This window comes from Eriocheir sinensis, chromosome 16 (assembly GCF_024679095.1).
Source record: "Eriocheir sinensis breed Jianghai 21 chromosome 16, ASM2467909v1, whole genome shotgun sequence".
In the NCBI taxonomy this organism is placed as follows: Eukaryota; Metazoa; Arthropoda; class Malacostraca; order Decapoda; family Varunidae; genus Eriocheir; species Eriocheir sinensis.
In genome coordinates, this window is record NC_066524.1 from 17,035 (window position 1) to 35,000 (window position 17,966).

The window sequence follows — 17,966 nt, forward strand, 5'->3', positions numbered from 1 at the left end:
GAGGAGGAGGAGGAGGAGGAGGAGGAGGAGGAGGAGGAGTAGGAGAAGGAGGAGCAGGAGGAGGAGGAGGAGGGTGAATCATAACGTCATAATTGTCACATACACTCAGACTTTCATTTTCTCCTTCTCCAATTTTTTTTTCTTCACCTCTCTCTCTCTCTCTCTCTCTCTCTCTCTCTCTCTCTCTCTCTCTCTCTCTCTCTCTCTCTCTCTCTCTCTCTCTGTCTCTCTCTCTTCCTGTCTCCATGCTTTCTTTTTTCTCTTTCGTCTCCATTATTTTCTGATTTTTTCCCTTCTTTTGTCTACCTCTTGTTCTTCTTCTTTAACTTCTTCTTGTTATTGTTGTTGTTCTTCCTCCATTGCTCTCCTCTCTTCCTTTGTATTCTTTTCTTCTTCTTTCTTCCCTTTCGTCTCCATTCTTTTCTGATTATTTCCCTTCCTTTCGCCTGCTGCTAAGAAGACAAGGGTAAAGGTGTCGCAGGCGGCGCCATGTCAAGGCGTGTGCATGTACCCGCGCGCAACATCCTGTCCCAACGCTGAAAACAGGAAGAAAATGATCTAAGAGGCCCAGTGTCTCCCTCTTCTTTAACGTGGGTGGTCGCTGCTCGTTGAAATATCTATCCAAGCTGGGAAGAGGCACGCCCGGCTCGCTCCCTATACCCCCCCCCCCCCGACACACATACACACAGACACATCACATACTCAAACCCACCCACACCCACACACACACACACGGTGAGCCACGATGAACACCAGTCTGTCCTTACTCATGATGTTTCTAAAGTCATTATTGCCCACGCCCGGAGCCTCCCTCAGCCCAGGCCTGGACCCACGCTGCCCCGCCCATACTACCATCTCGGAGGATGATGAATGGGCGAACATTGGCACACTGCAAAATCTGAAGCTCGGCTGGGGCATGGACTTGTTCGTGCACCCCGACCCAGGCTTCAAGGGGGTTAGGCTCGTGGCGGCGGGCGATGGCTGGCAGCAGGACGCCTGGTTCACGCTGGACAACACTTGCTTCCCTCTGGACGCACGGTGGTGGAGGTTGTGGGGAGGTGTATGGGGAAGGAGGAACGATGACAACAACAATGATGGCTTTCTTGGCTTTGTTGTACGGACTGGTGATTGTTATCTTAGGTGCCGCAGAACAAGCCACTTCCTTAATGCCGTGAATGTTACTGTTGTGGCTCACGGGCCCTCAAGGTGGATATTAAAGTGCCCGCGGCAATGCACTGTAGAAGAATACAAACAATACAGATACTCATGGATAAACTGCACCTCCCACCCCACCACCACCACCACCACCACCCCTACAACCACCACCACCACCACCACTACCACCACCACCCCTACATCCACCACCACCACCACCACCACCATCGCCACTATAGTCGTGCCCGTGATGATTGGTGTTGCTGTTGGTGTTGTTCTGCTAGTGGTGCTGACGAAGTGTTACTGGCAGCGAAGGGTAAATCCAGGTAAATTCTCTCTCTCTCTCTCTCTCTCTCTCTCTCTCTCTCTCTCTCTCTCTCTCTCTCTCTCTCTCTCTCTCCTAGTCTGGACCATGGGGTCTGTGTGGTCTGATTTTCTATGTAAATCTATGTAAATCTCTCTCTCTCTCTCTCTCTCTCTCTCTCTCTCTCTCTCTCTCTCTCTCTCTCTCTCTCTCTCTCTCTCTCTCTCTCTCTCTCTCTCTCTCTCTCTCTCTCTCTCTCTCTCTCTCTCTCTCTCTCTCTCTCTCTCTCTCTCTCAAGAGGAGAAAGCAGCTAAAGGGCAAAAAACAAATGAAATAAAAAGCCCGCTAACTACTTCTCCAGTAGTGTGTGTGTGTGTGTGTGTGTGGAGAGAGAGAGAGAGAGAGAGAGAGAGAGAGAGAGAGAGAGAGAGAGAGAGAGAGAGAGAGAGAGAGAGAGAGAGAGAGAGAGAGAGAGAGAGAGAGAGAGAGAGAGAGAGAGAGAGAGAGAGTCAAGAGCTCTCCAACTCCCTCTGCTCACACCCAGGCACAATTCACAAAGCATCCAGCCGAGACACTGACTGCTCACTTTCACAACTACAAAAAGGATCAAGTTCAAGCCTCCAGCCGAGACACTGACTGCTCACTTTCACAACTACAAAAAGGATCAAGTTCAAGCCTCCTGCCGAGACACTGCTCACTCACTTTCACAACTACAAAAAAGATCAAGTTCAAGCCTCCAGCCGAGACACTGACTGCTCACTTTCACAACTACAAAAAGGATCAAGTTCGAGCATCCAGCCGAGACACTGCTCACTCACTTTCACAACTACAAAAAGGATCAAGTTCAAGCCTCCAGCCGAGACACTGCTCACTCACTTTCACAACTACAAAAAAAGATCGAGTTCGAGCATCCAGCCGAGACACTGACTGCTCACTTTCACAACTACAAAAAGGATCAAGTTCAAGCCTCCAGCCGAGACACTGCTCACTCACTTTCACAACTACAAAAAGGATCAAGTTCGAGCACCCAGCCGAGACACTGACTGCTCACCCGCGCCGACCTCACCCCAAACCCGTCGCTGGCCCGTCTATGTCTTCAAGAATTACCCGGACAGCCTCGAGGGACCGCTTGCAATTAAACAGTAGTAAGGAAATAAAAAAAAAAGGTAAATGCATTTTCTTACAAGCTCCCATTTTCCATTTTAAAGGTGAAACTCTACCATAATAGGGCGAATGTATCTGTCTTACGAGAAGGACGGCACGGCAGCTCAAGGGAAAAAACAAAATGAAATAATAAAAATAAAAATAAAAATAAAATTTGAACAGAGTAAAAATATGGAGGAGATAAAAAATAATGACAAAAAAAAATAAAATAAATGAATAACGGAGTAAAAATAAACCTCAAATCAAGAACGAAAAGAATGGGAAAAAAAAGGAATTAAGGAGGAACATGAAAAAGCTCGCCGTCACCCGCAAGCAACACCCAGCAAAACAACTCCTCAGACCGTACACTCACCCACCGCTGCCAGACTACCGCACTCCGAGCATCACATTTTCCTCCTTCTCTAATAATAACGTTCTCTCAGCTGTGCTCAGTGAGTATCCTGCATTTGCCGCTAGATTGTAGTTCATATGTTCAGTCCCTTATGTCTGCTCCCCTGACTAACTCAAGGCCTTTATTCTTTTAGCACTTGTCCCCTGCCATTGTATCTTTTCAGTTTCCTTCCTGGTGCTACGTCCACATGTATCCCTAGCTGTACAGTCACACCCTGTACTGCCTGGGAGTTGGGATGGCATGCTCCTCCCTTCCCTTTGTTGTTCACTTGCAACAATAAACTAGCAAACAATCCTTCTCCCCCATAAATATCACCAGCAAGCACCGATAATCAACCGCTTCAATAATAACAACATAAAAAGCCAGTTATTGGCGCCGAGGAGACAGTTTTTTGGTTGGAAATTGGGAAATATTAAAAACTGAGTACGACGGTCTGGCAAGGTTGCACTCACCCTCCCTGCAGGCACCCACAATCTATTCTCTATTCCTCTATTAATCTATTCTCCTCCATCACTCTATCCTTCCTCTGTCATGGGATTTGAGGGCAAGATTTTTTTTATCTGTGTTTCCGTAAAATAATTCAGATCTTACATTCACCCTCACTGCAGACACCCACAAGCTATTCTCTGTTCCTCTATTAATCTATTCTTCTCCATCCCTTTATCCTTCCTCGGTCATGGGAGTTGAGGGCAAGAATTTTTTTATCTGTTTCCGTAAAATAATTCAGATCTTACGTTCATCATCCCTGCAGACACTCACAATCTGTCATCCATTCCTCTATCAATCAATTCTTTTCCATCACTCAATCCTTCCTCGGTCATGGGAGTTGAGGGCAAGATTTTTTTTTATCAATTTGTGTTTCCGTAAAATAATTCAGATCTTTCATCTCTATTCTCTGTTCCTCTATCCACCAATCTACTCTTCTCTATTCCTCTGTCATGGGATTTGAGGGCAAGAATTTTTTTATCTGTGTTTCCGTAAAATAATTCAGATCTTACATTCACCTTCCTGTTCAATGTCAAGCTTTCCCACACTCTGTTATGAGGCTGGAGGCTCAATGATATGCGTCCAAATCTTTCTGTCTACGATCAAGAGTGGGAGGGACTCAGACTCCATCCAACCCGATAAGGAAATATAAGGACGTTAACCCCTTGGCTGCGGATCTCCTACCAGAAGACCTCACCAAGCAACAGGAATGGAACAACAGGTGGCTGCTACAAAAGTCCTGCACCTTGGGATGGGATACCCAGCACACCAATACCACATGGGAAACTCCACTATCCACCACAGAGGAAGAAAAAGACCTGAGAGTACATGTAACCAGGTTACCAGTGAAGGGATATCCAGCATACCAGTACCACATGGGAAACTCCACTATCCACCACAGAGGAAGAAAAAGACCTGGGAGTAGCCTACATGTTACCAGGCTACCAGTGAAGGGATATCCAGTATACCAGTACCACATGGGAAACACTCCACTATCCACCACAGAGGCAGAAAAAGACCTGGGAGTACATGTTACCAGGCTACCAGTGAAGGGATATCCAGCACACCAATACTACATGGGAAACACTCCACTATCCACCACAGAGGCAGGAAAAGACCTAGGAGTACATGTTACCAGGCTACCAGTGAAGGGATATCCAGCACACCAATACCACATGGGAAACACTCCACTATCCACCACAGAGGAAGAAAAAGACCTGGGACTATATGTTACCATGCTACCAGTGAAGGGATATCCAGCACACCAATACCACATGGGAAACACTCCACTATCCACCACAGAGGAAGAAAAAGACCTGGGACTATATGTTACCAGGCTACCAGTGAAGGACAAATCCCTGACAATCGCAGCGGACGGGTTAAATGAAGAAGATGAAGAGGAACTGCATCTCTCCCTTGCCTCAGTCTCTTCAATGACCAGTGGCTGACAAAGCTGCCTAGATGTAGAGGGTGGGTGTCAGAGCACGCCAAGGCTTCGGGAACAAGCTGTCGGCACGCGGTGAGCATTCCACCTATCAAACTCTTTGGGGCGGAGTGGGTGACAATACTCCACAAGCTCCCACTCCACCTGACTTCCACTTCCACACAACTAAGACTATAGGAATGGTCGCTACGATAAAATTCTTAATACTTAATATACAACAACTCTTGGCCCTAGGGAATGAGTTGAGCTTGAAGTAGTTAATAAGTAGTCATGGTTTGGGTGTGATAAGTAGTAGTAGTAGTAGTAGTAGTAGTAGTAGTAGTAGTAGTAGTAGGGCATATGATCCAGGTCTCACTGTCTAAAATGGTGCTGTCTTAACCCTTATTATAAAAAAAGTATATGGATGTCATGTTATAGGAATGTAGACTTCTATCAGAGGCAGTAAGAGAGAGCTTATGATACAGGCCTTCCAGCTTCATACAAGATGGAGCACACTAACACCAGACAGAGAATCAGGTGGAGAGGTGGAATTACAACCTTTGCTGGGGTGGAATGGAGCACACTAACACCAGACAGAGAACCAGTAGGAGAGGTGGAATTACAACCTTTGCTGGGGCAGGATGGAGAACACTAACACCAGAGAACCAGGTGGAGAGGTGGAATTAGAACCTTTGCTGGTGCAGGATGGAGCACACTAACACCAGACAGAGAACCAGGTGGAGAGGTGGAATTACAACCTTTGCTGGGGTGGAATGGAGCACACTAACACCAGACAGAGAACCAGGTGGAGAGGTGGAATTACAACCTTTGCTGGGGCAGGATGGAGCACACTAACACCAGACGGAGAACCAGGTGGAGAGGTGGAATTACAACCTTAGCTGGGGCAGGATGGAGAACACTAACACCAGACAGAGAACCAGGTGGAGAGGTGGAATTACAACCTTAGCTGGTGCAGGATGGAGCACACTAACACCAGACAGAGAACCAGGTGGAGAGGTGGAATTACAACCTTTGCTGGGATGGGATGGAGCACACTAACACCAGACAGAGAACCAGGTGGAGAGGTGGAATTAGAACCTTTGCTGGGGCAAGATGGAGCACACTAACACCAGACAGAGAACCAGGTGGAGAGGTGGAATTACAATCTTTGCTGGGGCTGGATGGAGCACACTAACACCAGACAGAGAACCAGGTGTTGAGGTGGAGTTAGAACCTTTGCCAGGGCAGGATGGAGCACACTAACACCAGACAGAGAACCAGGTGGAGTGGTGTAATTACAACCTTTGCTGGGGCAGGATGGAGCACACTAACATCAGACAGAGAACCAGGTGGAGAGGTGGAATTAGAACCTTTGCTGGGGCAGGATGGAGCACACTAACACCAGGCAGAGAACCAGGTGGAGAGGTGGAATTAGAATCTTTGCTGGGGCAGGATGGAGAACACTAACACCAGACAGAGAACCAGGTGGAGAGGTGGAATTACAACATTTGCTGGGGCAGGATGGAGAACACTAACACCAGACAGAGAACCAGGTGGAGAGGTGGAATTACAACCTTTGCTGGGGCAGGATGGAGAACACTAACACCAGACAGAGAACCAGGGAAAGAAAGAGATGGAAAGGGAAGGGAAGGAAAGGGAAAGAAAGAGATGGAAAGGGAAGGGAAGGAAAGAGAAAGAAAGAGATGGAAAGGGAAGGGAAGGAAAGGGAAAGAAAGAGATGGAAAGGGAAGGGAAGGAAAGAGAAAGAAAGAGATGGAAAGGGAAGGGAAGGGAAGAGAAAGAAAGAGATGGAAAGGGAAGGGAAGGAAAGAGAGAGAAAGAGATGGAAAGGGAAGGGAAAGAAAGAGATGGAAAGGGAAGGGAAGGGAAGAGAAAGAAAGAGATGGAAAGAGAAGGGAAGGAAAGGGAAAGAAAGAGATGGAAAGGAAAGGAAAGAGAAAGAAAGAGATGGAAAGGGAAGGGAAGGAAAGAGAAAGAAAGAGATGGAAAGGGAAGGGAAGGAAAGAGAAAGAAAGAGATGGAAAGGGAAGGGAAGGAAAGGTAAAGAAAGAGATGGAAAGGGAAGGGAAGGAAAGGGAAAGAAAGAGATGGAAAGGGAAGGGAAGGAAAGGTAAATAAAGAGATGGAAAGAGAAGGGAAGGAAAGATAAAGAAAGAGATGGAAAGGGAAGGGAAGGAAAGAGAAAGAAAGAGATGGAAAGGGAAGGGAAGGAAAGGGAAAGAAAGAGATGGAAAGGGAAGGGAAGGAAAGGGAAAGAAAGAGATGGAGAGGGAAGGAAAGGAAAGAAGAAAGAGATGGAAAGGGAAGGAAGGAAGAGAAAGAAAGATATGGAAAGGAAGGGAAGGAAAGAAAGAAAGAGATGGTAAGGGAAGGGAAGGTAAGGTAAATAAAGCGATGGCAAGGGAAGGTAAGGCAATAGAAAGAAAGAGATGGTAAGGGAAGGTAAGAGAAAGAAAGAGATGGAAAGGGAAGGGAAGGAAAGGGAAAGAAAGAGAAGGAAAGGGAATGGAAGGTAAAGGAAAGAAAGAGATGGAAAGGGAAAGGAGGAAAGGAAAGAAAGAGATGGAAAGGGAAGGAAGGAAAGAGAAGAAAGAGATGGAAAGGGAAGGAAGGAAGAAAGAAAGAGATGGAAAGGGAAGGAAGGAAGAGAAAGAAAGAGATGGAAAGGGAAGGAAAGTCAAGAGAAAGAAAGAGATGGAAAGGGAAGGAAAGAGATGGAAAGGGAAGGAAAGGAAAGAGAAAGAAAGAAATGGAAAGGGAAGGGAAGGGAAGGGAAGGAAAAAGAAAGAGATTTAAAGGGAGGGGAAGGAAAAAGAACGAAAGAGATGGAAAGGGAAGGGAAGGGAAGGGAAGGAAAATGAAAGAGATTTAAAGGGAAGGGAAGGAAAAAGAACGAAAGAGATGGAAAGGGAAGGGAAGAGAAAGAAAGAGATGGAAAGGAAAGGGAATGAAAGGTAAAAGATAGAAAGATATTTAAAGGGAAGGGAAGGAAAAAGAACGAAAGAGATGGAAAGGGAAGGGAAGGGAAGGGAAGGAAAATGAAAGAGATTTAAAGGGAAGGGAAAAAGAACGAAACAGATGGAAAGGGAAGGAAGGAAGGAAGAAAAAGAACGAAAGAGATGGAAAGGAAGGGAAGGTAAATGAAGGAAAATGAAAGAGATTTAAAGGGAAGGGAAGGAAAAAGAACGAAAGAGATGGAAAGGGAAGGGAAGGGAAGGGAAGGAAAGAGATGGAAAGGGAAGGGAAGGAAAGGGAAAGAAAGAGATGGAAAGGGAAGGGAAGGGAAGGGAAGGAAAATGAAAGAGATTGAAAGGGAAGGGAAGGAAAAAGAAGGAAAGAGATGGAAAGGGAAGGGAGGGGAAGGGAAGGAAAATGAAAGAGATTTAAAGGGAAGGGAAGGGAAGGGAAGGAAAGAGATGGAAAGGGAAGGGAGGGGAAGGAAAAAGAAGGAAAGAGATGGAAAGGGAAGGGAAGGGAAGGGAAGGAAAAAGAAAGAGATTTAAAGGGAAGGGAAGGAAAAAGAAGGAAAGAGATGGAAAGGGAAGGGAAGGGAAGGGAAGGAAAATGAAAGAGATTTAAAGGGAAGGGAAGGAAAAAGAACAAAAGAGATGGAAAGGGAAGGGAAGGGAAGGGAAGGAAAAAGAAAGAGATTTAAAGGGAAGGGAAGGAAAAAGAACGAAAGAGATGGAAAGGGAAGGGAAGGGAAGGGAAGGAAAAAAAAAGAGATTTAAAGGGAAGGGAAGGAAAAATAACGAAAGAGATGGAAAGGGAAGGGAAGGGAAGGAAAAAGAAAGAGATTTAAAGGGAAGGGAAGGAAAAAGAACGAAAGAGATGGAAAGGGAAGGGAAGGGAAGGAAAAAGAAAGAGATTTAAAGGGAAGGGAAGGGAAGGGAAGGAAAAAGAACGAAAGAGATGGAAAGGGAAGGGAAGGGAAGGGAAGGAAAAAGAAAGAGATGGAAAGGGAAGGGAAGGAAAAAGAACGAAAGAGATGGAAAGGGAAGGGAAGGGAAGGGAAGGAAAAAGAAAGAGATGGAAAGGGAAGGGAAGGGAAGGGAAGGAAAAAGAACGAAAGAGATTTAAAGGGAAGGGAAGGGAGAGGGGCCAGGAGTCGTCCTCATCGCCGACGCTCACCCTATCAGCGGCTTCACTGCCTTAAGGCGGTGTCACAATGGCCGTTTTCGTCCAGCCGTTGGGGCTATGGGCAACGCCCGTACGTCCAACCGGGTGCGGGTTCACGGTTATCCGTAAGCTTTTTCTTCCCATCGCGTTGGCGCCGCCTTGGGCAACCGGCAACTCCAACTTTTCCTGGTGTGCATCACACACGGCCAAGGTCGGTTGCCCATATCCACATCCACAATGTAAACAAAGCACTTGCCCTGTATCAACATGGCGTCGTCTGCTAAAGTAAGGGCTTGTGCTGCCATTACCCAAGTCATGGACTTGTTGCTGCAGTTAAATGGAAGGAAGAAACAGTTGTGGGTGTGGCGTGCCTGTGGTTCCTCCATGCCAGTTCTCATTGTCACCACTGCGCGTGCACGGCCAACCCACCCATCTTGACTCAACCACATAAACACATGGATCGAACAACAACACACACACACACACACACACACACACACACACACACACACACACACACACACACACACACACACACACACACCAGACTCATTAGGAACCATTGCAGATGTTTCTGACAAACAGAAACGACTTCACCATTTCTTGAGTGTGTTAGAACGTATTTGGTGAGTGGCTCACATGAACCAAGCCTCCTAGCTCTTGGCAAGAAGAGAGCAGTCGTCTTTAACACTGCTCTCTTCTTGCCACTGGGTGTGTTTGGTTTGTATGAACCACTCAACAAATAAGTTCTAACACTCTAGGAAATGGGGAAGCCATTTTTGTTTGTGAGAAACATCTGCCATGGTTCATGATGAGTCTGGTGTGTGTGTGTGTGTGTGTGTGTGTGTGTGTGTGTGTGTGTGTCTTTGTTGTTACTCGATCCACGTGTTTATATGGTCGGAGTCTAGATGGGTGGGTTGGCCGCTCACGCACAATGGTGACAATGAGAACAGGCACGGAGGAACCACAGACACACCACACCCACAACAGCTTCTTCCTGCCATTTAACTGCAGCAACAAGTCCATAGCTTGGGTAATGGCAGCACAAGCCGCGGCAGCCCTTACTTTCGCAGACGATGCCATGTTGATACAGGGCAAGTGCTTTGTTTACGATGTGGATGTGGAAACGGGCAACCGACCTTGGCCGTGTGTGACGCACACCCAGAAAAGTTGGATTTGCCGGTTGCCCAAGCTGCCGCCAACGCGGTGGGAAGCAAAAGGCCCAGTGTGACACCAGGTTACGGACAACCGATAACTCGCTCCCATATGGGCGCACGGGCGTTGCCAGTAGCCGCAACGGTTAGAGGAAAAGGGCCAGTGTGACACGGCCCCAAGGCAGCGTGGCCGCTGACCGGGTGAGCGCCGGCGATGACGTCATCGGACTTCAAGCGAGTCACAAGCGTGTTTTCAGAGCTCAGCCAATCGTAAGGCTTCATCTATGGCTTTAAAACAACTCGTTCTCTCTTCCTGTTCTCTTCCTATTTCCAAGGTACGTATTTTGAGATAACAAAATGAGTGAAGGAGGAAAAAAATGTCAGCTTCGGGGGGCAATTATAATGGCGCCACTATAAACCATTGCCTGTGCCATGACAGGCTCGGGCCCGACCATCAGGCCCAGATAGATAGTCTACCGACGCCATAGCCCACATTTAAAAAAAAAAAAAAAAAAAAAAAAAGGTCGGAACAGATACGCTCTTTTTCAGTGTTTTCAATATCTCGAGCTTCGCGATCCTCGAGTTTAGCGCTATACCTTCGGAACGAAGCGAGCACGAAAATCGAGAAGGTACTGTATGTATGTGTATATATATATATATATATATATATATATATATATATATATATATATATATATATATATATATATATATATATATATATATATATATATATATATATATATATATATATATATATATATATATATATATATATATATATATATATATATATATATATATATATATATATATATATATATATATATATATATATATATATATATATATATATATATATATATATATATATATATATATATATATATATATATATATATATATATATATATATATATATATATATATATATATATAATATATATATATATATATATATATATATATATATATAATATATATATATATATATTATATATATATATATTATATATATATATATATATATATATATTATATATATATATATATGAAATCAACAGCAGATTTATCATTATTCTCTTTATAAGTTGTTTTTTCTATTTCCTGCACTGTAGCGCGGTCTTCTGGTTGTAGGTAATGGAGATCCATGTCTCAAGACGTCTTCTGGTAGGCGGAGCTATATATTGCCTCGCTGAGCCTGCGCGTTAGTGTGCGCGGCTCTCAGCCAATCGTAGCTTAGCTTGGCGCTCGCTGCCTCTTTGTCGGGAGTGACGTGTCGGGTTGCTGCTGTATGTTTATTGCAGGTTTCTGGGTGTAAATTAGCACTGCCTCGGTCATTTTGAGTCTCTTGTCAATATTATGGTGTTGTCCTCCATGTGTTTCCTCCTCAGGATGAGTCCGTGTTCGCTGAGGTAATGCCTTCTTAATGCTCCATCTGTGAGGTGAGCTGTTATTCTCTTCGATAGAGTTGTTGTGGTGACGCCGATGTACCTAGAGTGTAGGCGACTGCAGTCACCTAAAGAACATGTGTGTTGGTACACGATGTTCACCTCTTGTAGTGGACTTGTTGGAGGTAGACAGCTGTTTCTCATGATCAGGTTGGCGGTTTTTCTTGATTTGTAGAAGATTATGAGGTCGAGCTTGGCGTCGGGGTTGGTGGGTGTTACGTTCTTGTGGATGATCTTCTTAAGGGTCTTCTCGTCTTCTTTGTATTCTGACGACATGGTGTTCTTGTAATATAGGGTGATTCTCGACGTGTCTTTCTCTTTTGGTTCAGGACTCATGAAGTTATCGAGTCGTCGTTTAATCCCGTCGTCAATTTCTTGCTGCGGGTAGCCGTTGTTGGCGAGAAGCTGGGAAACTCTCTTCAGCTCGGTGTTCGCGGCTGCCCATGTTGAGGTGTGTGTGAGGGCCCTCTTGACAAAGGCGCTGATTACGCTGCGCCTATATCTTTCGGGGCATTCGCTAGCACCGTTGAGACAGAACCCGAAGTTAGTGGCTTTCACGTACACTTCTGTTGAAAAAGATGTGTCCTCACGGTGCACCATGGTGTCCAGAAATGGGAGCTTCTTATTTTGTTCTATTTCTTGCGTGAAGTTTAAGCAGGAGTCGTTCTTGAATTCGGTGATTAACTCGTTGATGTGGCTCACGGTGTCAACGCTGATGAAGATGTCATCGACGGACCTGGCGTAGATTTGTGGTTTGAGCTGAGGGTGGCGCGCAAAGAGCCTTTCTTCGATGGACCCCATGTAAAAGTTAGCGAAGAGGACGCCGAGGGGTGATCCCATGGCCACACCGTCTCGCTGCACGTACATCTTGCCGTCGGGTCCGTAAAATGGTATTTCTTTAGTACATGCTTGTAGAAGGAGGCGTAGCGAGGCTTCGGGAATGTTGAGTGGCTCTTCGTCTTCTAAGTGGTTGACAGATGAGATCTATGGTTTTGTCGACCGATACGTTGGTGAAGAGTGATTCAACGTCCATGGATGCCATGATGTTGGAGGGAAGGGTAGTCTTCAGGAGATCGAGGAACTCTGTTGTGGACTTCAAACTGAAGGAGGCTGGTGTGAATGGTGTGATGAGTTCGTTGAGGCGCTTGGCGCGTTTGTAAGTAACTGATGGTGTCTGGCTGATGATGGGACGTAGGGGGTGGCCTTCCTTGTGGGTCTTGACGTTGCCATAAGCGTAACCCAGTTTGTGGTCGCCTTCGATGAGGGGGAGCTTCGTACTGCTGTTGTTGTTAGTCTGGCGGATGATACGGTTCAACTTCGTCTTGAGATCGTTCGTTGGGTTTCTTGTGATTTTTTTTCACATTATAAAATTTTAAAATGTATTCCATTTTTGAAAACTATACCCTATAAATCTCTCTTGATGTGAAATATAGGAACACTGTCAAATTTGTGTCTCCTAATGAACAGAATGTAAAACTAAACAATTAATTAATTTTCTAAAAGGTATCCCCTTCTTTTAGACTAGTAATATTAGACTAGCTTCCCTTTCTTCTGAATTTTTGTAACAAAAGGAACATTTACTTCCATGAAAAATATATGGAACTAAATATTCAATTAATTTGATAAAATATGTCCTTTCTGTTGAATATTGATATCTGAAACAGTTAAAAACACCAACTTCCATATAGTCTCAAACTCAAAAGTGTTCACTTATGGATGCCCTTCAAAAACTTAACAATTTATATTTATAGCAATACCGTAATGCCTAATCAGACTCGCAGTTTTGACATGCATACAGATCTAGGCCTACTCCAGTTGTACATTCTGCATGTGACCAATTTCTACAACCCCGACATTGGACCCATTTTTCTGAAGGTCTGCTATTAGCAAATAGTTCCCTACACATCAAACAAGGCCATTTGCCAATTTGCTGATAATGGGGTAAAAGGCCTACATGTGGGGTAACAGGCCTCCCTGTGGGCAACTTACCCCAAAGGCACAGGGGGCCTCTTACCCTGGGAACATATATATACACAAAATGTCACCATCTTTCCTACAAGTAAGTAGGCAGAGTATAGTCACATGCAATATGGTCTGGACATCTTAGAGCAAGTATCCATAGCCATCAGGATAACTCTACAGTTCTTTGTCGTTAATTAGGCATCATTAAAATCACTGAAAACTTACAAGAAATTAGTCAAAAAGAAGAAATGTCCCCTTGTGGCCAGAGCAACTGTCCATTGTTTAGTCCAGTAGTTCCTGTGAGCACAGAGAGTTGGTGTTGCCTACTTGATCATGTGACTGCTTGAGAAAAGAAAGAAAGAAAGACAAAACCAATGGGGGGCCTTTCACCCCAGGGGGGCATCTTAACCCACCTTACCCTATACAAAAAGCAGTGTCTTGGTGAGGGAGAGCTTGGAACACAGTGGCTGAAGCTCAGCTTAACCTGGTAGCAGCAGCGGGTCAAATTTGTGGCTTTACCGTGTAGCACCGACGGGCCAAATTTGTGGCTTTACCGTGTAGCAGCGACGGGCCAAATTTGTGGCTTTATCGTGTAGCAGCGACGGGCCAAATTTGTGGCTTTATCGTGTAGCAGCGACGGGCCAAATTTGTGGCTTTATCGTGTAGCAGCGACGGACCAAATTTGTGGCTTTACCGTGTAGCAGCGACGGGCCAAATTTGTGGCTTTATCGTGTAGCAGCGACGGGCCAAATTTGTGGCTTTACCGTGTAGCAGCGACGGGCCAAATTTGTGGCTTTATCGTGTAGCAGCAACGGGCCAAATTTGTGGCTTTACCATGTAGCAGCGACGGGCCAAATTTGTGGCTTTACCGTGTAGGAGCGACGGGCCAAATTTGTGGCTTTACCGTGTAGCAGCGACGGGCCAAATTTGTGGCTTTACCGTGTAGCAGCGACGGGCCAAATTTGTGGCTTTACCGTGTAGCAGCGACGGGCCAAATTTCTGCCATGATTTAACCCCCAAAAAATAGATGATACATAAACTAATCACAAATGCTTCGATATATATTATGAAATGGTTTGTGTGAGGGGTGATTTTTTCTCATTTTTCCCGCTTAGAGTGACCATTAAGAAACATGATCCCCGCTGCTACCACCACCGGGTTAAACGTCCACCCACCTCAGTTCCCCTGTTTGAAAAGCCTCTCGTGGATGTTGCTGGGATTTCCATGGCCTGTTTTGTGATGGTTGTGATAGCCTTACCCGAAATTGACCTCTCCTTTGGCCACTCTTTACTTTATATCTGTTGTGGGAGCGGTGAGTAGCGGCCATTTTTTTCCTACACTCTTTTTGCTGCCCTTGAGTCGTCTCCTTTGTTGTAAAAATAAATAATTGAAATAAAATAAAATAAACGGGAACATTCACCCTCGGAAACCCGGGTAATCTTCTCTGTGGCCTCGGGAGACAGTCATGATGGAGCCCCAGACGTTTAACCCGGTAGCAGCGACGCGCCAAATTTGTGGCTTTACCGTGTAGCACCGACGGGACAAATTTGTGGCTTTACCGTATAGGAGCGACGGGCCAAATTTGTGACTTTACCGTGTAGCAGCGATGGGCCAATTTTGTGGCTTTACCGTGTAGCAGCGACGGGCCAAATTTGTGACTTTACCGTGTAGGAGCGACGGGCCAAATTTGTGACTTTACCGTGTAACAGCGACGGGCCAAATTTGTGATTTTACCGTGTAGGAGCGACGCGCCAAATCTGTGACTTTACCGTGTAGCAACGACGGGCCAAATTTGTGGCTCTATCGTGTAGCAACGACGGGCCAAATTTGTGACTTTATCGTGTAGCAACGACGGCCCAAATTTATGGCTTTACCGTGTAGCAGCGACGCGCCAGATTTGTGACTTTACCGTGTAGCAGTGACGGGCCAAATTTGTGGCTTTACCGTGTAGCAGCGACGGGCCAAATTTGTGACTTTACCGTGTAGCAGCGACGGGCCAACTTTGTGACTTTACCGTGTAGCAGCGACCCGCCAAATTTGTGGCTTTACCGTGTAGCAGCGAGGGGCCAAATTTGTGGCTTTACTTTGTAGCAGCGACGGGCCAAATTTGTGGCTTTACCGTGTAGCAGCGACGGCCCAAATTTGAGGCTTTACCGTGTAGCAGCGGCGGGCCAAATTTGTGACTTTACCTTGTAGCAGCGACGGGCCAAATTTGTGGCTTTACCGTGTAGCAGCGACGGGCCAAATTTGTGGCTTTACCGTGTAGCAGCGACGCGCCAAATTTGTGGCTTTACCGTGTAGCAGCGACGGGCCAAATTTGTGCCATGATATAAACCCCCCAAATAGATGATACATAATCTGATCACAAATGCTTTGATATATATTATGAAATGGTTTGTCTGAGGGGTGATTTTTTCTTATTTTTCTCGCTTGGAGGGACCATTAGGAAACATGATCCCCGCTGCTACCACCACCGGGTTAAGAATACGGACTGAGTCAGATGAAGAGGTGGCAGTGTAAAGACCAAGCGAATTAGAAGATAAAATTCAGGATAAGCAATTAAAGCAAAAGTGTTATTCACAAAAGAAGGAGGAGGAGGAGGAGGAGCAGGAGGAGTGAGTGAGTGAGTGAGTGAGTGAGTGAGAACATGGAGATAAATGAGAGGAAAGGAGGAAAATAATGGAAATAGAGTAAAAAGAAATACACGGGAGAGATGAAAGAGAAAACAAGGAAAAAGAAAACAATTAATGAAGAGACTGATTGATGAGAGAGAGAGAGAGAGAGAGAGAGAGAGAGAGAGAGAGAGAGAGAGAGAGAGAGAGAGAGAGAGAGAGAGAGAGAGAGAGAGAGAGAGAGAGAGAGAGAGAGAGAGAGAGAGAGAGAGAGAGAGAGAGAGAGAGAGAGAGAGAGAGAGACAATGCGCGCCTATGGATCACCCCCCTTAATTACCACAGGCTATACACGTGAACAAGGTAACCACCATCTCTTATTACCCCGGAGATGAGCACCGAGGCCACGCGCACCTCTGGATCATTCCCCTTAATTACCACAGGCTATATAATTGAACAGGGTAATTACTATCTATTATTACCCCGGAGATGCGCACTGAGGCCACGCGCACCTATGGCTCACTCCCCTTAATTACCACAGGCTATATAACTGAACAGGGTAATTACTATCTATTATTACCCCGGAGATGAGCACTGAGGCCACGCGCACCTTTGGCTCACTCCCCTTAATTACCACAGGCTATAGAAGTGAATAAGGTATCCACTATCTATTATTACCCCGGAGATGCGCACTAAGGCAACGCGCACCTATGGCTCACCCGCCCTTTACGCAGGCTATATAAGTCAGGATTAAGAATTCTCTTAACCCTGTATAAGTGACCAGGGTAACCACGCGTAACTATCTGCTTTCCTCTCCCGTCAACTATACTTTCAAAGGGCAAAATGAAGTTCAGTCGGGTTTTTGTAAGTGATTTTTTTTTAGGCTGAAGGTGCAGAGGAAGGGTCAAGCTGTCACCAGGGTCACAAAACTACCCCTGGAAATGCCCACAACTCCTAGGAAAGCCTTGTCAAATGTGTGTTTTCTTAGGTTCACGGTACTGAGGAAGGGTCAAGCTGTTACCAGGGTCACAAAACTACCCCTGGAAATGCCCACAACTCCTAGGAAAGCCTTGTCAAATGTATGTTTTCTTAGGTTCACGGTACTGAGGAAAGGTGAAGCTGTCACCAGGGTCACAAAACTACCCCTGAAAATGCCCACAACTCCAAAGAAAGCCATGTCAAATGTGTGTTTTCTTAGGTTCACGGTACAGAGGAAAGGTCAAACTGACACCAGGGTCACAAAACTACCCTGCTGGAAATGCCCACAACTCCTAGGAAAGCCTTGTCAAATGTGTGTTTTCTTAGGTTCACGGTACAGAGGAAAGGTCAAACTGACACCAGGGTCACAAAACTACCCTGCTGGAAATGTCCACAACTCCTAGGAAAGCCTTGTCAAATGTGTGTTTTCTTAGGTTCACGGTACAGAGGAAGGGTCGAACTATCACCAGGGTCACAAAACTACCCCTGGAAATGATTAAGAACACTGCCTCAATGAAACGACTTCACACCTTGTTCTTTCTTAATAACACTTACAATACAGGTCCTACTTACGTCTTACCTCACACGACTCCTACACACCAATACCTTCTTAACGACACAAATACTGACAGGCGATTCAATTTTGCCTCAAACCACTAAAAGATCACTGCACATCACCTTTATACTGACAGGTGTTGAGATCTTAATTACCTCACGCGACTATCAGCGCAGGTAACACACAGGTAAGG